Genomic DNA, 25,038 nt, shown 5'->3' with positions numbered 1-25,038 from the left:
AAGCAAGTTGACATGCATAGGCTGGCAAGCCTCTGAAACTCAGCTAAAGCCTATGTACTTGAAAGTGCAAGACAAGCTGCTAATGATGGTTGGTAGGGAGGCTCCAAATATAAGCTAAGGAAAAATTTTGGAGGGTGGTCGTAGCTGCTACAACAGGAGTATTATTATTGACCCTTTTTTCCATGGAAAATTTTTCATTTCTATTCAAGTTGAAGTAAAATTACATTCATTGCATCACTTACAAAGAAATAGGTAAGAGTCATAAAAATCTACTTTCTTCCTCATCTTTTAAAAATCCATAAGAGCATATAACTATCAACGTAGAATAGATCATATCTGATTTATGTAAAATTCTACCATTGTCTCTTGTAGATGGGTGATGATTAAAACAAATCAAATCTGCCTGTTATAAAATATTTAGAAAAATGAATTAAAAAATCCACCAAAAAAACTAGTAGGAGGAAGAACAAGATGTCATAAACCAGTACGATCTTGAAGAAAACAAAACAGAACCACATCAGGACAACTTCCAAACTAATTTTATTCATACGCATATGGATACCCTTATCTAATGACTTCAAGGTTCACCCTTCTTTCCACCCTTAGATGATCCTCTTTGGATAACCTATCAGCCTCAAAATTGTGTTGTCAGTATACATGTTTGAAATAAATTTTACCAAAGTTGCTCGCTATTAATTTAACTTCATCTCCTAGGTTATTGAGATGGATATTCAACAATTGACTTGTACCTTTCATCTAATCATCACTAAAAGAGAAAAATGAATAGCCCTAACATTGTCCTCCATTACTACTTTAATTAACAGCCTCAAAGCCATAAAAGCTGGAAAATTATTGGATCCCACCCATGAAGATAACTTCAACTTTATTGAGTGAGATTTTAGAGAAAGAAAAGGGATCCTGCGTTTATGCTACTCTAAGGACCTTGATTAGGGCCATCAAAAAATCCTTATGCTTGCTCCTTATTGATTCTCAGTTTCTTCAACTTATTTTCTCATTTTTGATTCAGAAGCATCTTATATTATAAGGCCAATGCTCTAATTTGGGGTGTTATTGAAAAGATGGAATCTCCTTGTTGGCTGGAAAAGTTACCTAAGGAAAGGGTTGAAAGCCTTAACACAGAAGGACAAGATAATCAACAAAAATCACCCAGACAAGCATGCCAAACATATGAACTACCAAAAATGGATTTGGAAAGATACCCGGAGGTCCTACGTTTGAAGATGTTCTCGTAGGGTCTAAACCCTTTTCTTCCTTAAATATGTGCAAACCTCCAAATCAAACATAGAAGATAATACATATTATATAATTGAATGTGCATACATAGTAATATGTTAGATCATCATATATAAACATATAAACCATCATTCATAAGATTGTAACATATATCAGGAATAAGGCATGAGTTTCTTTATTGATTAGCAACAGTAAGTACATGAAAGATACAACATGATCAAGGCCAAAGGGACCGATGAAGCCTTCCTCTAGATCCATCTAGTTCGATCCATGAAGAAAACCTCTCTAATAGGTTCAAGTAGATGCTAGATAAGGATGTTGAGAATCTATGCAAAGGAAACCAAAGTTTCCTAAAGATTGGGAGTGCAAGAGGCATAAGAAAAACAAACTTGATCTAGGAGAAATCGAGTATAATGTCAATATACCTCTTCTTGTATCTATTAGGCCTACCAAAGGGGTGTATATATACCACCTCAAATTGGTTATTTCACCTAGGCCACGGGCTCCTATAGGTGGGTTCTCGATAAAACCACATAAACCCAACTTGAAAAATAACATTTTATTTTTTTATTTCATATTTTAAAAGGTGTACATCGGTATTATTTTATGGTACCCACATATGTACGTGATTTAGTAAGGGCAGAGTCATGTATGGAATTTGGGATACTTTTTTTAATATAATGTCAAGTCTACATAGGGAAAGGGACAGCCCAGGGCCATAAAAGAGCATCAGGTCTACAGGAGTGCTAAATGATGCTATAACATATGCCCCCTAATATATGAGGCTAGAAGGGGAAAATGATGGCCAAAATATATTAAGTATAGAGAGAGGAGACATCCAAAAACCTAAGAGGAGAGCACAATATTACAACCCATCGAAAACCTGTCGAAGGAGTCAGAAAGAAAAATCATGTCTGAGACGAGCATACCCATGCTCAAAAGTAGTAAAGCATGTCCACTAGTCAAGTATAAAGTGGATCTGGGATGTATACATAAGTGTACAGAAGGAGCCGAAGAATACATAATGGATCATCATATCATACCCACGAAAGAACACCGTGGAGCTATGTCTCAATATCACATATAGAAGAATATTTGATCAATGATGATAGAAGATTGTCTGATCAATGATGTTACATAAATGATCCTCATAAATGTACCAAGTCATATAGGTCGAATAGTGGTACTACATATACTCAGGTGCCAACATATAAGATGATGTTGTGAAAGACTGCAACATATAAAGTTGAGAGCTATCATTGGAAGAAAACTGAAGGAGTTGTCAAGTGAACCAAAACGCTGACACAACCCGAGGTCTTCACCAATCGCAGATGGTACATTTCTAAACTATGGGAATAAATAAGCTAAACTTGACCATGTGAGAACACATTTGATTACCAGTCATTGATGTATACCGTTAACAAACACAATACAACTCACCAATAATGATAATGAATATCAAGGTACCCCAATACAATCTAACAAGTGTGAATAGATATGTTGAAGTCAAACACTTGAACGAATACATCAATTAGGAGACACTAATGTATTCTCACTATAGATAGTGAAGGAGTTTGCCACGGATGACTACAAACCTTAACGTAGTGAAAAAAGCACTCTTTACCTTGTTCCCAGAGAAATGAGTTGGAGTTGATGGGAAAATATCAGTTGGAAGGAAGGAATTAAGGCATCCCACATCAAACAACATGAGTGTAACCCACAGGCCAATAATTTGGAAGAACTCAAATGAATAGAGATGAAGTAACCATTCCGAAGTACACTTTCGGAATGCAGAAGATGTGGCTAGCGCATGACAGAAATCCTCTAAACCAATCAATAATGAAATATGACACAAAGGAGAGGAATCCACCAATAGGGTCAAATGGTAACCACGGTATTGCACAAATCCTAATGTGTGATAATGTAAGATGACGTCAAACACAAAGGAAACCACTCAGTCAAAAGACCCATAATGGTGATCGATGTTGAGCGCAAGGTCACCTATCAATGACGTAAATAGGGCTAGGGTACAACTATAGGTCTAATCTTAGAGAAATTTGTCTAAGTCAATAAGAACAGACCTTCTAGTAAGAAGTCAATGGCGACCTTCTTAACCAACATGAGTAAATGACTATGTCGCTAATGTGACGCTGAGAAAAACTTGATAGAGCGGGTATGGCCAAAAGAAATGAGTCAAGAGACAACACAAAATGGTCAAAAATAGTTTTACTTCCCTTGAACAAAAGCATGAATTGATGTGACTTTATGGCAGCATAAAATAACCTTGTATAAGTTTGTAATGTCGGAGGCATTAACAACCTCTCCATATGATTAGAAGAGATAAACAACCGGTGGAGGACTGAATCAAGAACAAGGTTATGGCTTCCATAAAGTCAAACTAAGTCCCATGTAGATGGAGAAAAGACTCATTTTAAGTGCTTTGTTTGAGGGACACACTACTAACTCTTGCTGACATGAAATGATGAAGAAGTTGTCCCATTCCTGCTCTTCTTTCTTTTTTTTTTTTTTTTTTTTTTTTTTTTTTTTTTTTTTATCTTTTTCATATTTAAAGCCTGAAAAAGAATAGAAAAATGCCTATGGTATAATGGAGAGAACAAGTGCTAAGGGAAAGTGCACTAATTTTTGGGACTCGAACATTCCTATTCTCAATGCAAGGTGGCATATGTTGGTCATTGAAACTCAGGGGATGTTCCCTCCAAGGAGAAGGGTGTCAAGTTGTAAAGGCTAATGAATGCATGGTTCAAACTTGTAGAAAAGTCATGGTCAAAAGTGGCTTGTACACGAGTCCAAATGAAGGTGGCTTAAGGCCAAAAGAGGTGCATGTTGTCAATATGCAATGCAATAGTATAAATCAACACATAGGAGCCTCTAGGGTATGAATCCAGAGTAATAGCAAATATGAAGAAGAATGAGGCTTCAAAGCATAGTTATGGCAAGACTAAAGAGGAGTTCTGAGCCTACTCAATATTTGAAACATGGGAAACCTATGCTAGCGAAGTTCTAACTAGGAATCCCATGAAAGGGAAGGCTCTACCACTATGTTATGATTTTACAAGATGTCAACTTAAAGAGGCTAAAAAATCGCAACATAATGGGGTCGACCCTATGGCTAAATATTGCAAAATGAGGTCAAGATGCGTAATGAAATGGAAAAGTGATATGTAGCAACCTATATTCCAGTTTAGAATATGATACCTGCCACGATAGGTCATCGATCGTGGAGTCAAAGAACATATAAAATATCACTAAGTGATAAAAAGTGTTCATCACCCTGGAAAGAACCTTTCCCAACACTCCAAGAAAAAGGTAAAAAGTTCATAAAATAAAATAATAAATTTAAAAAGTGAACTTTTAAAAAGTGGGTTTTAAATTTTGACTATAAAATAGAGTTTTAGACATACCCAATTCCATTTTCACCATTGAAGTGTTGATAAAAGTGATTTTGGAGAAAATTTGGGCAAAACCAATCTAACCAACAAGATCTAGGTAATTCATGGCCTCAACCTCATTCATTTGGTTGAAAATTTCATAGAGTAGATTGAAATTTTGAGAGGATTTTTTAATTTTCGAAATTGCTCTATGTGTAGGTGGGTCTCGACTTCTAAATCTGCATATAGAAAAGCCTATACATTAGTTAATGGAATGAAAGCTGCATATATATAATTATCATTTATAAAATCAACACACGCATAGAGTAAGATTTAAAAAATGAATTCTAATGGATGAAATCCATCAAATTTTCAGGATGTCGATCATTTGGAGGGAGAGAGAGCATATTGATGTGGATATTGAGGTTTTATATGATCGAGAATTGTTGGCTGGATTAAAAAATTGTGGATTGCTCAAACTCTTCATGATGCCCAATATGAGAGCTCAAACTCCATTATTGGAAATGTTGATTCATTACTGGAACCCATATCAAGAAAAATTCATCATAGATTAAATGAATTTATAGATAGAAGTAGAATATATCGACTTCATTACAAGACTCTCATGAAGGGGAGAATCAGTAGATCTAAAGGGGAAGGAACATGGAGGCCTTAATGTCGATGATTACATTGTTGTGTGCTATGCACTAGCTACTGACAATGTTGGTTCACAAGCCCCGATAAAACATATCACAAGCCTGTTGATCAAGATAATCGTTTTTACCATTTCCAAGATAGTAGGTTCAGCTTCATTACATCAGGCCTCAAGAACAACTATTGTTTTGGCAGTAGAATGTCTAAAACCATTAGTATATGACTGGTGCACAACACTCCTAGCCAATATGAAGAAACAACTAATATCAGTAAGATAGGGTAAGACAAATAACTTCAGCTATGGCACCATCCTCTGCTCAATTTTCTTTCAGCGGATTCCTGCGCTACGACCTAGAGTAACATCTACCATCAACAATCCTATAGATCTAAGGATGGAAAAGTGGGCATATCTGATCAAGCGACTTGGCAGAGGTGAAGTCACTCTGGAGGCCTTTGATGACGAGTTATTGCATTGATGGGATTAATAAGTCATGGCTATAGAGGATTACCTGTATTTCAAAGTAGATTTCCAAGAGGACCCAGAGTTAGTATTACCGGAAGGAGCAGCATGGGGAAATATTGGCAAGTTTTTCTTATTTTTGCTATATATATTATACATACATACATACATATATATTTAATATAATATCAAGAAATTTAAATTCTTTTTCATGAAACAAAAACCCTTACAAGATTAAATGATCATGATGTAGATGTGGGAGCATTGATCCCTGAGGGTCTATTGAGGCATATGTGTCATGGCAGAGACATGGAGAGAGTATCACCTAAGTTTGAGAGAGTTCTCCAAACTGTACAAAGGAACTTGGAGGGTCTAACTCACTGGGTTCCAATGGAAGTAGTAGAGGACCTACCCGAGGCTATATAGAGACGAGTGGATGGAGTACCATGAGAGTGGGTGTGACTCTTCCATCGAGTGGCTAATGACATTGTCTTCTACCAGGATGCTCATCCAGGGCAGGGTCCACATACTTAAAATTTAGATGACTGATCTTTTTGATAAGGAGATGATCAGGCTTAATCCCTAATTTTGAGGACATTTGTCCACATTTTGTAATATTTTGAGACACTTATCTATCTATATACAGATATTTCATGATGATTTGATCATATATACAAATGATTATTTGATGTTTCGATGTTAATGTGACAAATGATTGATATGTCAATCTAATGCTTGGTTAGATATAGAATCAACAAATACATTATCTAATCATAGAATGTGAATGAAAGTAATAAAATTAAATGATCTTTGCAATAATCTCACTCTCATATATTGACAATGTAATAAAGGATCCCTCACACGATAAACATTATTTAATTGAGATAAGACCAATTGTGAGTCCAAATAAACTACTAATGGTTCAATGCCATAAGATATTTTCTTAAAAATTAAATTAATAACGACATTGTACTCAACCATATTATTAGAAGTAGGACCAATACACATGCCTCTTGTGACCAACAGCTGACTAGATGGATAATGTATTACCCAAGCGATGGAAGCTAAATTTTGAGTATGTCTACTAGCACCATATGAGAATCCTAAGTACACCAAATCATCCATTGAAACTTGCCAAAGCATATTGAAAACACCATCATCACTACGACACCTATAGATAGAAACTAAAACTATGTAGAAAATTTAAAAAACAAAGCAAACACTAGGCAAGAGATTAGGCATAGTTCTTCTTGAGATAGAGCCTATTTCTTAGCTCCTATAGCACATTCCCTTCAAAATCAATTAATTCATAAGCACCCTTCTTCAAGACCCTTTTAACAATGAAAGGAACGTACCACATAGGTTTGAATTTTCCTACCCCAAAGGTGTCTTTATCTTGGTCATAGACTAAGACAAGGTCACCTTCAGAGAAAACCCTAGGTCGTACGGACTTGTCGTATTGATCTTTGACTCTTTTCTTATTTGCCTCATTCTTGGTGGTGGCATCTCGACGCTTCTCATTGAGATGTTCCAAATGAATAAGGAACTGTTCAAGACTTGAGGTGTCTAAAAGAAGTTGTATTTCTAACTTGTGAGATGGAATCTCACATTCTATAGGAAATATTGATTCCAAACCACAACCAACTAAAAAAGAGTGAAACCTGTAGCAGTATTTACAAACATTCAGTATGCCCATAGCGCAAGATATAGCATGATGTCCTAGTTGGACTTCACTTGATTAATCGTCCTTTGCATGATAGTATTAAGGGATTTGAAAATGACTTCAACTTATCCATTAGCTTGAGGATAATAAGGAGATGAATGCTCTTGCTGAAATCCTAGTTTTGAAGATAACTAAGACATCATATTATTCTAAAATTGGTTGCCATGTTCAGTGGAAATCTCTTTAGGGATACCAAAACATGAAATGACTTGATTAAGATGGTTTACAAGTAGTAAAATAAATCCCCCACTTAGTAAATGGACCAACAGTGATGAGTGGAAAACGTGGAGCTAGATGAACGCGCATTTTTTGAGTATAAAATTGACAAGGATGGAATTTTTTTACCATCTCTATACAATATTTGAAAGTCGAAGGCCAAAAATACCTTGCACAAAAGTTTTTTTTTTTGAGTTGTAACAAGCCCAGATAAATGACCTCCACAAGCCCCATTGTGGCAGTCATTCAATATTGAATTAGCGTCCTCTAAGGTCAAACATCATCTAAGAATTCAATCAACCCCATGACGATATAAATTATCACCAATAATTAGATAATTCTTAGCCAGGTGACATAATTTATGACATTTGTCCTTAGAAAAAGATTGAGGGAACTTCAAAGTATGGATACATACAACGATGTCTCCATAACAAGGATCTTGTAAGGAGATAAGAAAAATATGTTCATCCAGAAATGATTCTTCATAAGGACCATCTCCTTCACAAGGAAATTTCGGAATCAATTATGTGAAAACCAAAGACTTCTTTGATTTTGCTGACATAAATTCAAGATAAAATTCTTGCAAAATAACAATACATTTGTTGGATTTGCCCCCAATCACTCACCTTTTTAGGAAAAATTTAAATGGATTGATGCCAGCTAATACAAAGTTTTTTCTCACCAAAATGTAATGACGAAGTTGCTGAACAACATGAACTATTGGTAAAGCCAATCTCTCAATATGAGAATACTAGATTTCAGGATTGGCTAAGCCATGACTTAGACAATAAACCAAATTCCCTCTAAGTTCTTCATATTCCTAAACGAAAACCATACTGATAGTTTATTCTACTACTGCGAGGTACAAAAGGAAATCCTTGCTATAATTAGTTGGAGTCAAAATAGGAGGAGAGGTCAATGCCTTTTTCAAGGCTTCAAATGAGCATTGAGCGAATTCGTCCCAAATAAATGGAACTCCTTTATTAAGTAAATACATAAATCCTTTTGTCATCTCAACATAGTTAACAATAAATCTCCTTAAAAATTTGGTTTTTCCTTGGAGACTTTGAAGTTGGTTGATATTCGACAGGGGAGGAAATTGAAGTATTTCCTCTACCTTGAAAGGATCAACATGAATCCATTCATTAGAAATGATGAATCCCTACAACTAACCATATGTAACCGTGAAAACCAACTTATTAGGGTTCAACTGGATTTTATAATGACATCTCTCAAAAACTAGGCGAATATGTTTTGGATGTTCTATTCTCTTTCAAGAGTGAGCAACTAAATCATCCAAATAAGCTTCAATTATTTGTCTGATGTCATGGAAAGCATATGGAATATCTCGCTGAGAGGTAGCCCCATCATTTTTAATTCCAAAAGGAATTTTCCTATATGAAAATGTACCTCAGGGGAAAATAAAGGATGTCTTATGTTGATCTTCAGGACAAATTGTTAATTGACTATACCAGAAAATTTGTTCATGAAAGAAAACATTTCATTCCTACCACACTCATCAATGATGTTATCTATAAATGGAGTGGGGAAATTGGATTTTTGACAAAATTTATTCAAATCCATGAAATCAATTCATATACAAATTGTTCCTTGCTTTTTTTCCATGCAGACGATTTGAATCCCATTCAGTTAAAGGAACACAGTATATGAAACTTGCCTTAAGCAACTTCTCTACTTCTGCCTTGATAGCTGCAACATTCCTAGGATTGACTGGATGAAGCTTTTGATGCACATGCTTTGCATTTTTGTAAGCCTTAATTTGATGCTGAACAATACTAGGATCAATCCCAGACATTTCCTCATAAGACGAATCAAATACAGACACTCAGCTCCAATGAAGATATTCTCGATGATGTTGGGATTATTGGAAATGTTAACAAGAATAGTTTCTAAAATATTATAAATGTTACCTTCGGAAAAAATATGTGTTGGAACCAAAGGGTTTAAAATTTTATGAACACTTCCTTGAGAAAGAGGACTAGATAAACTTGATTCTACTTTACACAAATCAGGGAGAAAATAGGATGGATGATGAAAATCATCCCATGGTCTCTCTACACAGGTTATTGCTTCTAGGATTTCCTTTTCAAATGAAAAAAAATATCAGGCAATCCATAGCTAATGTGGAATCAATTGTCCAGATCAAAGCCACATCATTATCCACATCCTTTGTTGGAATGGGGATATGATCAAAATTTGCAAAATTAACAATAGACTGATATGAAATTTCTACTGCAGATATAGGAAAAGCCATTCCACCCACTTTTCCTTTTGCTAATGTGGTTGTAGGAGGGGAAAGAGCCAAGGATCTAAAAAGTAATTAGTTCTAAAATAGCATTGTCCAGGGACCATCCCAGAGGATGAAATGAAATTAATATGAGCAACAGAATGTGGAATATCAAAAGTACCGATCAAAGAGGAATACATTCCAACTTCTGAAATCTCAATAAGATGCTTGGTATTCTTCACCAAGGGGACAGTGGAGTCAGTATATGCTTTAGGGTCATTGTGAGAATAGGCTAACTAATTAATCGTAACACTTATCCCTTCATGAGGAAAACATACAATGAGAAATAGAGATGAGACTATGGAATCCATTGCATAAAACCAGTTTTGACCCAAAAAAATATTATAATCAAGATTAGAATCGACTATCTCTAATTCCATGTTGAAAACCTTGCCCCCTACAAAAATAATGAAGGCATGTATAATCCCATTATGTCTATGAGAATGAAAATTGAATGTGGTTAAGAGAGTAGGAGAGGGAAGAACTTCAGGGGACCCGATAAATTTCCAACATGTCATAGACATGACACATGTGTAAGCCCCTTCATCAACTACGGTTTGAAAGATGGTCGTCTTATGATACGTATATTTAATATGAAAATCCATATGATGAGGGTGTCTCTCTTTAGAATTTTACATATCAAATGTATTCACTAGAGATATTTTCGTGTCAAACGCTCTGATCACAGTGAGGAAATCACTCCTTTGAATAAGAAAGGAATAGAGTACCTCTAATGTTGACATAGCACAGGGTCTCTAAGATAAATATTGAACAATGGAATAGTTCTGAGTAGCCCTAGCATTTGGATTATAATTCGATCGTTTTGAGGAGCCTTGTGTCATTCGATCGTTTTGAGGAGCTCTAGTTGAAATATCAACATGAGACTTAACCATATACACATTCGATGTAGATTTCCCTTCTTGGTTGTCCCCTATAGGGTTTCTAGTATTAGTATTCATTCCAACAAGTAATTTCTTCCCTTGGGGAAAAGGGTTAGTAAGAAGAAATTGGGAACTAGTAGAACCTTTCTTGGATAAAAAGCACTGAGCATCCTGAATCTTGGGAAAAGATGCATAAGACGATCTTGACTACATAATTTGCATGGGAATTTAACCTTATTTATAGGCTCTTTCTTTCCTTCACTAGTGTATTCACTAGGTTTACTCACATTCCTCTTCCCTCCCTTATATTTTTTCTTTCCACAACCCTTATTCTTCCCATCGTATTGTTTATTTCCTTTTGGATTCAATGACTTAACAACATTTACCACTAAAGTTTGAGGAGGAGACATTGACAATGTAGTATGTGTCACGTAAGCAGATTGTAATGAAAATTGTTGTAATTGATTTAACAAAATGGTCATATTACTATCGATCGCTCCTACAAATCCCTCGACGTGGGGGCCTGGTTTCGATTTAGCGAGATCGATTTTAAATCTAAGAGCATCAGGAAAAATCTTATAGAGGAGTCCAAACTAGGAAAATAAGCTCTAATTGATGGACTCTAAAGATAGCTTGTTCTTCAGTGAACACTCCTGAAAGTGACACATCCTTAGATATCTCTAGCTGTAATGAGTTCAGAAACCATTCTAGAAGAAATTCATCAGGGATATAAGCCTTGATCAACCTCTTCCATCCGCGCCACTCTTGAATGAGGTCAGAAATATGGGTAGTCTTATCTTGATCAAAATTGGCCAAAAGTTCAATTCTAACATCCTAAGAGACAAAAAACTGAAAATGATTGAGAAACATTGTAGCTAACTCACCAAATGTAGAGAACAACCCCCCTTTTCACTTGACATACCATTTCTCTACATTTCTAGTTTAGGTGCATTGAAAGAGTCTCAACCTAATTGAATCACCAATCAAGGAATTTAATGAGCACCATAAGTGGAATATGGTTACATGGTCTCCTAGATCCTCACCAAAATTGCCTTCATATTTTGGCATATCAGATGGAAGTTTAATAGGGACCGGAGGCCAAGTTGGGTTGTAACGGACTAAATCATTAGTTAATTTCAAAAGATCTAGAAAATTAAGAGTTGTCAAGAATAGTAAGTGTAGAGGAACAACAAAATTCCAAGCTCCAAGAGTGGAATTCCAAACATTTGAAAAATAGTATCCTATCTTTTCAGAGGCACCAGGTTGCCAAGGATTACCTGTAGAAGCAACTGAACCATAAGGAAAACCTTGTATTCCAGGGGTATATGGAGGGTATCCACCCCTACTACACGATTACTAGTCATATGAAAAATACCTCTGAGTGGAATATTATATGAAGGGGAGAGCCCCTAGTAAGGAGTATAAGCACTAGCCAAAGGAGTAAAAACCTGTTAAGTACCAATAGTAGGGAAGGGCACACTCCATTGCTGAAAAATAAATGAGAGAGAGTTTGAGACCCAAAACCACTGACAGGAGGATATACCACGCCCTAGCTCCCTTGAAAAGGATTAATATTTTAAGCATGTATAGAGAAAGGAATTGATCCTACATTCAAATATGGATTAGAGGGAGGAACATGTTCACTTCCAAATGCAAAGCCTTGTAAATATGTTGAATCACTAGTCATCAAAGTCATAGATACGGAAGCAACAAAAGGTAAGGTTGATCAAACTAAAGGCATCCCATTGGATGGCATTCCAAAAGGATAAGCACCAGTGAAAGGACAGAAAGGTTGGGTTCCCCACTCGAACCAGAATGGAGGTAGAGCCATTAGGTACCATACTAGGTGTAATAGTAGAGATAACAATAGTACCTCCTCCTACAACTAAAAAAGGAGTATGTAAACCAACCGTATCGGCAATCATACTTGCACCACTAACATTGGACATTAAGAAAAAAGAAGGAGAGTGAACAGGGCTAATTGTCCTATGATTTAGAGTACCCACGTATGATACAATGTAAGGAATATGAGAAGGAAGAAGTTTCATAGGAGTTGTAGGGGACTCATAAACGTTTGTTGGCATTATGATATAAGTGTTGTCCTTGATGGCAATTCACTCAGTTGAAAGTTCACAGTGCAGCATGTCAACAGCAAAGAATTATAGATCAGACTCCAAAGAATGAAGAAAGAGAGGTATATGCAGGTTCACCTTGTTTAAGCTGCATATACATGCAGGTTTACTTAACAAAAGAAGTGTATACATACAAACACACTTTCACAGAAGGAAAAGCACATATATCTTGGAAAAACAAAAGCTTTTGGTCCAAGGTATTTGATTTTTCTGAGGTATTTGGTACAAGGTATTGGTCCTAAGTAGTTTTGGTCCATGGTATTAAGAAAGGCCTAAAACTATATAAGGAGGAGAAGATCATTAGGCCAAGGGTGCAAGGATTTGAATATCTTATGAAGTGTTGGATCATATATACAGGTTAATGAGCTTCTGATGGTTTTCTTGATCTGATCTAAGGATGCACCAATATGGCTAATGAAGGTTGATGGACTGAGATCATAAAGGCTTAAGAGTATTATCATTATGTGGTTTGATCTTGAACAGTCTAGATCTGAATACTGACACATGTTTTATTCTGTAAATGTGATGATCTAGGTATGACTGAAGTCTAGAATAGTTGTGATGTTTTAAGTTAGAATTTACAGATCTGTACACAGGTTCGCTTTAGTAAAAGAGCATATACACACTGGTTCATCATATCAAAGTAGCGTATGCATCTTAAATTTGAATTTGTAGATCTGTACATTCTTTCCCTTTGGTAAAAGTGCGTATACATGCTGGTTCGGCACATGGAAGTAGCATATACCTTATGAAGTATGATGTTTAAAAGTTTCAGTTGTTTCTGTTTGTTGTTGCAGAGTTATGGGTTCTGCTTTGTGTTCTGGTGATTGTATTCTGGTGATAGTGTGCTGAATGATCAGATTGATTGATTATGATTTTCTTCAGTGATGATGGGTTGTCAAGTGATTGATTGATTCAATTGTGGTTGATTCAGAATGTGATGATTGAGTTTCAGTGATTGGTTGATGCAGATGTATTTGACGGTTGTATTGCAGTTATGATTTTTTGACTTTCAATGTTGTTGATGGGTCCAGTATGAAAATTGGATGAAACAATGCCTTCATGTGTATTGTTGTGTACCAGGAGCATCCAGTCTAAAAATTTATGAAACGTGGTGCCTGGTGGAAGGGTGGAGTTTTCTGTACTAGTAAACATATTGGCTAGTACAAGAGCTAGGGTGTTGTAGCTCCCTTCCAGTAGTAGCTGGGGAATGAGAGAAGGTTGTAGCCTTCTGCAGGTGGGTGCCTGCGTATAGGTATGAGTCTGCACTAGTACAAGATTGTAAACATATTTTCTTATTATTAAAAAGAAGACATAGACAATAGCAGCAGGTGGTTTTTAACCACATTGGGTTTCCACCTTATATCTTGGTGTTCATGTGTGTTTCATATGTGTGATGCTTTATTCTTCTTTTACTGCACTACCTAATAAATCTCTAATATACTGGTTTAAGCTTAATACATGATAAATTGTCTAAGGTTCTCTGCATATACGTTGGTTTCTTTAAGTATAGTCATGTGTACACGTAGTCCACTTCACTGAAGTAGCGTATATAAATCTGGTTGGGAAATAAAATTTTATATCTGATAATACTGATTCACCCCCCTCTCAATATTATTTCCAACAATTGGTATTAGAGAAGGTCCTTCACAAGAAGCTTGATCACTTGAAGGGAGATCCATCATCATGAGTAATCAAGAAAGCGTGGGATCCATCAGACCTCTAATCTTTGATGGGAGCAATTTTGTTTATTGGAAAATAACAACCACAGCCTATCTAAAATCACTTGAAATGGATGTCTGGGAAATTGTGGAAGGAGGATATACATTTCCAACAGCAATTCCTACAGATACAATAGGTAAAAAGCAATATGAAACCAATGCCAAAGCTATCAATACTTTATTGGGAACTATGTCATAATCAGAGTTTGTTAAAGTCATGCAGCTCAAATTAGCCAAATAAATATGGGACAAAATCGTTCTGAGCTACGAAGGAGATTCTTAGGTAAAACATGCTAAGCTTCAAACTCTCAGAATTCAATATGAAACTCTTAAGATGCACAATGATGAAAGTATAGCTAGTTAATTCTTATGTATAGATGAGGTTGTTAATTGTATGAAGAATCTGGGTGAAGAAATAAAGGAAGTTACCTTAGTTGAGAAAGTTTTGAGATCCTTGTTTACTAAATTTGAATCAAAAGTGTCTGCCGTAGAAGAAAAATAGGATCTACAGATTATCACTATGACACAGCTTCACAGAATCTTAACTTCCTTTGAGATGAGAAAAGGAGGACCATCAGATATGAGAGAAGCCACATTTAAAGATTCAGCAAAAGGAAAGGAAGAAAACAATGAATTATGACATATTTCAGAAGAAGAAGATGAGATAAACTTTGTCAAGAAGCTTCAATGGGGTTCTGGAAGATTTAGAGGTAGGCTACCCTTCAAATGCTTTGCCTGTGGTAGAGTCTATCATTATGCTGCCAAATGTCCTCATAAATATAAATATGAAAAAGGGAAGGAATATGAAAAATGGAATAGAAAACAAGTTGTGAATAAAAGGAGTTACTATACTCATGAAGATAGTGATGGTTTATCAAATAGTGATGAAGCTGAAAATAGTAATGATTATAGAATTCTAATGGCTTATGTCGATGATAATTTTTGGGATGCTTTAGAAGAGGATGACCTTCATGCAGAAATATCTAAACTCAAAATCTGTTTAGAAGAAAAGAATATGATTATGGATACCTTGACATACCAACTTATTGAAAAAGAAAAACACAATGAAAATCTAGAATGTGAAATTGTGGGTATAAGAAAGGATCTCGAGAAAACGAAATCTCTCAATCTTAGATATGCTAAAGGATCAAAAAATTTAAATGAAATTATCAAAGTGCAATGTTCTCCTCTGATAAAGACTGGTCTTGGATATACTGAAGAATCATCTCAATCACAGAAGTCGTCAACCTCCACCAAAAGCTATCTTGATGCAGCAAAGATTAGTGAACAGTATGAAAATCGTCGACAAAGGCATAAAGTAGATCCCAGGTAAATCAGACTCAATTTACTCCAAGGATGAATAGAAGCCACAACCAACCTCAGGTAAATCATACTCATTTTCTCCAAAGATGAATATTAATAGAAACTACAATCACCGGGTCAATAGATTCGATAGTCACGGGAACTTCTTTAATGGGCAATGTTTTTCAGGTAATAATTTTGGACACAAAGCTGCTTAATGTGTTGCTTACAAAACCATCATGACTAGAGAATCACGAAATCAAAGGAATGTGAGAGGGATCAAGAAAAGTTCCTATAATAACTTTTCTCTTCTTGAAAATGAAATAGAATGCTCAATCTGTAACAACTTTGGTCATGAAGAATCTAAATGCAGGAGAAAATTTCAGCAAACAACTCAAAAGGAGCAAACTCCATTAAATCCCAAGATATGGAGAAGGAAATAATCTCAAACAGAAAGATGTGGTATAGCCTTGTATGCAAAAGGACAAGAAAAGTAGTGGTACATCAATAGTGGATGCTCAAAACACATGACAGGTGACAAAGAGAAACTTCACTCATATAATGCCTTAGAAAAGGAAAAGAATGTCTCATTTGGAAACGACACTCCTACTGTCATAAAAGGTAAAGGCTCTATTTTCCTGAAAGAAAAGGTTAAAGCTAGAAATGTTATGTATGTAGATGGTTTAAAGCATAACCTGTTGAGTGTCAATCAAATGTGTGATCAAGGAAATGAAGTGGTCTTTCGATCAAGTGGATGTGTTGTTCATGAGCTTGATACAGGAGAGACTGTGATCAAAGGTACAAGAACTCCAAACAACTTATACATACTCAAGGGAGGACAACAACAATGCTAACTAAGAAAAAATGATGAAAACTGGCTATGGCATAGAAGATTGGGACATTTAAGCTTTTCTCAAATAAGAAAAGCATGCAGATTCAAGGTTGTTCGTGATCTTCCAGATATCAACATCCCTGAAAATACAATATGCAAACCATGTCAAATCGGTAACCAAACTAGAGCTCACTTCATTGAAAAACAAGGGTAAGCTAGTAAGCCTCTTGAACTTGTCCATACTGATTTATGTTGACCATCAAGGAAAAAGTCACCACGTGGAGAAGAATACTTTATTTTGTTCATTGATGATTTTTCAAGAATGTGTTGGATAGGTCTTCTAAAGCATAAAGATGAAGCATTTGAAAAGTTCCAAGCCTTCAAAGCTTTGGTTGATAATGAATCAGATCGAAAAATCAAATGTCTCAAATTTGTTCGAGTAGGGGAATTTACCTCGGATGAATTCTTTGAATTTTGTGAACAACATGGAATAAAATGGAAATTATCCACTACAAGGACTCCTCAACAAAATGGAGTGGTAGAAAGAATGAACAAAACTATTCAAAAAATGGCTCGAGCTATTCTATATGAAGCTGGAACTCCTGCAACCTTCTGGGGTGATGCTGCATTTGCCGCTGTAACTATTCTCAACCAAGCAAATGTTCGGGTAGATAGCACTCAAGCTCCACATGAAATTTGGTATGGTAAGACTCCTACTGTAAAATACTTTAAAGTCTTTGGAAGCAAATGTTATATCAAAAGGACTGATGCAAAACTTGGTAAGTTTGAGCCTAGCGTAGATGAAGGTATTCTTCTTGGTTACTCTTCCCAGAGTAAAGGATATAAATTTTATAATAAAAGACTTGGGAAAATTGTTGAAAGTATTGATGTTGTAGTTGATGAAGCATGCAAAAATAAAAAATAGATAAAAACAAAAGATTATAACAATGAAGAAGATGGGGATTATTTTCCCACATTAGATCACAATGATATTGAAGAAGAAACCAATGAAGCACTAGAAGAAGAGATAACGGTAGAAGAAAAGATTTTGTCCAGGTATGTTTAGAAAAATCATCGAGAAACTCAAATTTTAGGGGAAAAAGAGGCAGGTGTACAGACAAGAAGCATTATTACAGGAAGCTCAAGCTATCTAGCATTACTATCCTCCACCGAACCTCAAAATGTAAATGAAGCATGCAAAGATGAATGTTGGGTCAAGGCCATGAATGAAGAACTTGAGCAAATTGAAAATAATAATACTTGGGAATTAGTTCCTAGACCTCATGATAAAAATATTATAGGAACTAAATGGATATTCAAAAACAAGCTGAATGAAAATGGAGAAGTCATTAGAAACAAGGCCAAACTTGTTTGTAAAGGGTATGTTCAACAAGAAGGTATAGATTTTGAAGAAACTTTTGCACCTTTTGCTAGACTTGAAGCCATAAGGATGTTTCTTGCTCTCTCTAGCTTTCAAAAATTCGAAGTATACCAAATGGATGTAAAATCTATTTTCCTTAATGGAGATTTAGAAGAAGAAGTTTATATTGAACAACCAGAAGGATTCATTCTTGGAAATGATGCAAAACTTGTATGTTGACTCAAAAAGGCTCTCTATGGTCTAAAACAGGCTCCAAGGGCTAGGTATTACCGCCTTGACAAATATCTACACCAACAAGGTTTTACAAAAGGTTCAACAAATAGAAATCTATATACAAAGATGGAAACTGATAAATTTCTAATTATTATTGTCTATGTTGATGATATCATTTTTGGTAGCAATGAAGAATCCATGAGTCAGAATTTTTCTTCAATAATGCAACAAGAATTTGAAATGTCCTTGCTTGGTGAACTTACCTATTTTCTTGGTCTACAAGTTCAACAAAATAAAGATGGTATTTTTCTTTCACAAACCAAATATCTCAAACTGATCTTGAAAAGGTACAACATGGAAGATTCTAAACCTGTATGTACCCCAATGGTAACAGGATGTAGTCTCAGCTCAAATGATGAATCAATAGCAGTACATCAACCAACTTACAGATCCATGATTGGCAGTCTGCTTTATCTAATAGGTACCTGACTTGATATCATGCATGCAGTAGGAATAGTTGGAAGATTCCAAGCAAATACAAAGGAATCACACCTTTAGGCAGTCAAAATAATTTTCAAATATCTTCAAGGAACTCAGAACTTTGGTTTATGGTATCCTAAAGATACAGAATTTACTCTTCATGCATATAAAAATGCAGATTGGGCAGGAAGTGTTGATGACAGAAAAAGCAGTAGTGGTGGTGCATTCTATATGGGTTCCAGGTTAGTGTCTTGGTTCAGCAAGAAACAAATTTCAATTGCTTCATCTACAGCTGAAGCAGAATATGTGGCTACTGCATCTTGCTGCACAAAACTACTTTGGATGTTGCAAACCTTGTAAGACATTCAGATCACATGTACTCCACCCATCTCCATTCTATGTGATAATACAAGTGCCATCAGTATTTCAAAGAATCCAGTCCTGCACTCCAAGACCAAGCACATACCCATCAAATACCATTTTCTACGTGAACAAGTGCTAAGCAAAAGGTCAAATTGGAGTATGTTCCCTCCAAAGAGCAGGTTCTGATGTATTCACTAAACCACTGCCCAGAGAGACATTTGAATATATCAGACAAAATATGGGAGTAATTGCTGCATCATCCTACTGTTAAATCCATTTTTTCAGAAAAAGGTTATTATATGCGTGTTTCATGGAGTATAGTCACATACACACGCGGGTTCTATGGGTCAAGGAGAGTATATGTTTTTTAGACAAGAAAAATAGTGGGGCAAGCTCTGATATGGGTAGGACAGGTTCAGGGGGAGCATTAGCCTTCACATACATTCAACATTGTTGGCATTATGGTTGTTGAATCCAACTATGGCTTCAGATATTTATACCATTTGTTGCTTCAAGTCATGTAAAAGTCTAGGGTGTGATATGTCTTCTCATACATTTGAATGAGTCCTCTTGGACAAATGATGTAATTTGTATCCCCACTTTGCATGGGATGGATGATGTAATATTTATTGTTTCTGTCATGTATAAATAATTGGTATATCCCTACTTGGTTGGGTGGATGAGTCAAATTTAGTATATGCCCACTTGGTTGAGAGATGGATGTATGTATGAGTCATTGGTGATAGGAAGGTCATCCTCACATAGTTGAGCTATAGAGTCATGTTATTCTTTTAGAAAATATTTTTTTACAGAATCTGCTTGTGCTCAGGAGGAGCATGGACAGTTTCAGTGCATCTCAGCATGTACAAAAGGGGAGCTCAATTAGAGAATCTAGCATGTACTCACGGGGAGCATGAACAACATAATATATGTTAAAGGGAGAAAATATCTTGGTCCACCCTTTTCCCTTGATGTCAAAGGAGGAGAGTGACTTCGTGTTGTTGTTGACTCAGTCAGATGAAATATCACAGTTGAGCATGTCAACAATAAAGAATTACAGATCAGATTCCAAAGAATGAAGAAAGAGAGGTATACGCAGGTTCACCTTGTCCAAGCTGTGTATACACACAAGTTTACTTAACAAAAGAAGCGTATACGTACACAGGCACTTTCACAGAAGGAAAAGCGTGTATATCTTGGAAAACCAAAAGTTGTTGGTCCAAGGTATTTGATTGGTCTGAGGTATTTGGTCCAAGGTATTGGTCCTAAGTAGTTTTGGTCCATGATATTGAGAAAGGCCTAAAACTATATAAGAAGGAGAAGATCATTAGGCCAAGGGTGCAAGGATTTGAATATCTTATGAAGTGTTGGATCATATATGCAGGTTAATGAGCTTTTGATGGTTTGCTTGATCTGATCTAAGGATGCACCAATATGGCTGATGAAGGTTGATGGACTGGGATCATAAAGGCTGAAGAGTATTATCATTATGTGGTTTGATCTTGAACAATCTAGATTTGAATACTGACACATGTTTTATTTTGTAAATGTGATGATTTGGGTATGAATGAAGTCTAGAATAGCTGTGACGTTTTAAGTTAGAATTTACAGATCTGTACGCAGGTTCGTTTTAGTAAAGAGCATATACACGTTGGTTCAGCATATCAAAGTAGTGTATGCATCTTAAATTTGAATTTGCAGATCTATACGTTGTTTCCCTTTGGTAAAAGTGCATATACACGCTGGTTCGGTGCATGGAAGTAGTGTATAACTTTTGAAGTAGATTTTTAAAAGTTTCAGTTGTTTTTGTTTGCTGTTGCAGAGTTCTGGGTTCTGCTTTGTGTCCTGGTGACAGTGCGCTAAATGATTAGATTGATTGATTACGATTTGCTTCAGTGATGGTGGGTTGTCAAGTGATTGATTGATTTATTTGTGGTTGATTCAGAAAGTGATGATTGAGTTTCAGTGATTAGTTGATGTAGGTGTATTTGATGGTTGTATTGCAATTATGATTTTCTGAGTTTCAATTTTGTTGATGGGTCCAGTATGAAAATTGGATGAAATGAGGGCTTCATGTGTATTGTTGTGTACCAGGAGCATCCAGTCTGAAAATTAATGAAACGTGGTCCCTGGTGGAAGAGTGGAGTTTTCTGTAGGCTGGCACCTACGTACTAGTAAACATATTGGCTAGTACAAGAGCTAGGGTGTTGTAGCTCCCTTCCAGTAGTAGCTGGAGAATGAGAGAAGGTTGTAGCCTTCTGTAGGTGGGTGCCTGCGTACTAGTATGAGTCTTCTCTAGTACAAGATTGTAAACAGATTTTATTATTATTAAAATGGAGACAGAGACAACAACAGGTGATTTTTACCCACATTGGGTTTCCAACTTATATCATGGTGTTCATGAGTGTTGCTTATGTGTGATTCTTTATTATTCTTTTACTACACTATCTAATAAATCTCTGATATACTGGTTTAAGTTCAAAACGTGATAAATTGTCTAATGTTCTCTGCATATACACTGAATGCTTTAAGTACAGTCGCGTGTACACACTAGTTCACTTCACTGAAGTAGTGTATATAAATCTAGTTGGGAAATAAAATTTTAGATCTGACAATACTGATTCACCCCCATCTCAATATTATTTCCAACAATGTCTTTAATTTCTACATCGCACTGTAAGAAAAAAGGACATTGGTGAGGGGCGAAAATTGTCACCATAAGCTCATTGGTGACGGTCAAAAGAGCCTTCGTCACCAAAAACTAAACGTCACCAAAAGTGGCGTTGCCAAAAGTATAGGTGTTGTAGTGACATTCAAAGTTTGTCAACAATAATGATTTATAATGACGGATAGTGACCGTCACCATTTCATATGAGAAATGGTGACGGATCATAGCCTCCATCACCAAAACCTGAACGTAACCAAAGGTGGTGTCGCCAAAAGTATAGTTGTTGTAGTGACATTCAAAGTCCATCATCAATAATGATTTATAATGACAGATAGTGACCGTCACCATTTCATATGAGCAATGGTGACGGACCATAGCCTCTGTCACAAAAGACTGAATGTAACCAAAGGTGGCGTCACTAAAAGTATAGGTGTTATGGTGACATTAAAGGATAGTCACGAATATTGATTACAATGACAGAGAGTGACCATCACCATTTCATATGAACAACAACAATTTATTGTGATGGATCTTTCATGGCCATCACTATTGGTGCATATATATGGTGACGTTCGTTGACCCTCACCAAAAGCCGCATTTGCATAAGTATAGGTGTTGTGGTGACATTCAAGGTCCATCACGAATAATGACTATAATGACTGACATCGATCGTCACCATTTCATATCAACAACAACGATTTAAGGTTACAGACCTTTGAGGTTCTTCACTATTGATGCATATATATGGTGGTGTTTGCTGACTGTCACCATTTCATATTTTGGTGACGGTTGAAAAATGTCACCAAAGCTCATTGGTTATGGTCAAAAGCTCATTCCATATGGATTATGTCAGGGCACAATGGAATCGAACCACCAACCTCCTCCTTGTAAAGCAAGTGCTCTTCCATTGAGCTAGAACCATTTAAAGAATTAGACTTTTAAAATTAGACCTTGAAACTTAATAAATTTTAAATTATACAACTTTCAATAAATTAAAGTCTTGACAATATTTTACTAAACAAGTAAAGCAACATCGAAGCTGTAGGCCCCTACCTGATGGTTATGGAAGTTATGAAAAGTGGGTGGAGGGAAAAATAATTATGTATAAGAGAATCAATATGTTCAGTTGAATACCCAATTAGAAGTGAAAGTCTGAAGACATTTATAATCTATAAATGACCTATAACTAGAAAATGCACCAAATATTGCAAAAGAAATGTCATAAGTTGATAACATATGGAAGAAGAACATTGATGAAGACAGATGCAATATGTTATAGGTTGAGTGAAAGAAAAATATCAATGTTGTTGTTGTTTAGTGTTTAGATATCTGAATGATATCTAAACTTTTGTGCAAATGTAACACGGATCTCCGGAAACCATGAATGATATATGATATAATATATATATATATATATATATATATATATATATATATATATATATATCCCCTTGACATAAATCAACATGCAATTTGGAATTTCACAAGTCCACACTCATAACATGACAACAACACACAAATAAAATAAATTGGCTTGGAGAGAAAGCAATAGCTTCACCTTCATTCTTGAGCTAACTTTGTTTATTTGAATTTGACTCATGACATTCTTTATCTAACAAGGAATCAAAATCATCACTAGTATTAAATTCATCCAACACGGACTTTGGATATCCCACTAACATCTACATTTTTGTTGCCATGCCTGAAAACCATGGAGTTTCCTGTTGATAGTAGAATAAGATGTGTGGCTACTACTCAAGAACACATTCCTTATTAACCATTGTTACCTAAGAAAAACCAAAGAGACAAAAAAATAACAGCGTACACAAAATCCCCTACCGAAATATAATCATAACTTAGCAAAGAAGTCTAAAAGATGTTCTTAATTAATAAACTTTGTATTTGGAAATACTCTAAAAAAGACTATGTTGTACAACATTTTTGTCTATTTATCCAGACAATTATATCATAGCATATGTCACACAGTAGCAATCTACATTACCTAAAGTAGAAAGACAAATTTGCTCAAGAAAATAGATTTAGAAAAGAGATTTGAAAACTATATGTTTGTCATCAAAGCTTTACTTAATTTAACAACAAACTAGTTGGAGTTTGAAATCAAAATCATTCATAGGAAATGAATAGGACAATTGCCAAAGTCATTATTCATACAAATAAAGCTAAAGTCACTATTTCCATTGCAGATAACTGAAATTTGGGTAGTGTTCTAATAATTAGAGCTTATTTTCTGGGAAGACCCGTCAATACCATCATTTTTTTTCCACGGTCTGTTGTGTCTCTAGATCTAGATCAGATAGCTTTTCATTCTCAAGTTCTACCTTTCAAGTACTAATTTCTGGCTCACCATTTAAAACACAATTCTACCACTCCATTTTATTTTGTTTTCTCAAGAGAATTAGCAGGACCTTCCCATCCTTTGTTTTACATAATCAATAACCATCCATTAATGATATAAAGAATAATATATACACAACAAAGGCCAAAGATTTTCTTGTTGTATACCTATGTTCTAGGACTCATTTGACCTTACTGGTGCAAAGAGCTCACCCTGAAAAAAGAACATCCACGTGGAATTTAGAAAAGAAAAATTAAATAAAGCTCCAAGTAAATCAATCAAAATATGAACATCCTTTTAATCAATAAAATCTCTGACTTAATATAAAAGTGTCCTAGAATTGAATGTTATATCAACCATGTCAAGTAACTAACATCAGGTGAGAAATACAATCCATGCATATTGGATTAGTGAAATAATTGATCTGGTAAAGCTCAAAAACATATGACTTAGAGCTAAGAAATGCAAATAAATGACTTAGAACTAAGACATGAGGTTGCCCTTTCAACCCTGTCATTAAATAACTCTTCTTTATGTCACTTACCATTAAACTTTTTTTGATACCAGGTGGAAGTGGTATTGTAACATTAACCTCTAATAGTCTGTTTCCACGACTACTTCTCAAGATCCGCTCCATTACCAACATTTGGGGCTAGATAAGATACATGCAAAACCCATCAACATGAAAATCAAATCTACATCCTT

The sequence above is a fragment of the Pinus tabuliformis genome, chromosome 7 (assembly GCF_031772625.1).
Source record: "Pinus tabuliformis cultivar Carrire ecotype Pingquan chromosome 7, CPIR1, whole genome shotgun sequence".
In the NCBI taxonomy this organism is placed as follows: Eukaryota; Viridiplantae; Streptophyta; class Pinopsida; order Pinales; family Pinaceae; genus Pinus; species Pinus tabuliformis.
The sequence above is the reverse complement of the archived record's forward strand: the minus strand, read 5'-3'. Positions refer to the sequence as shown.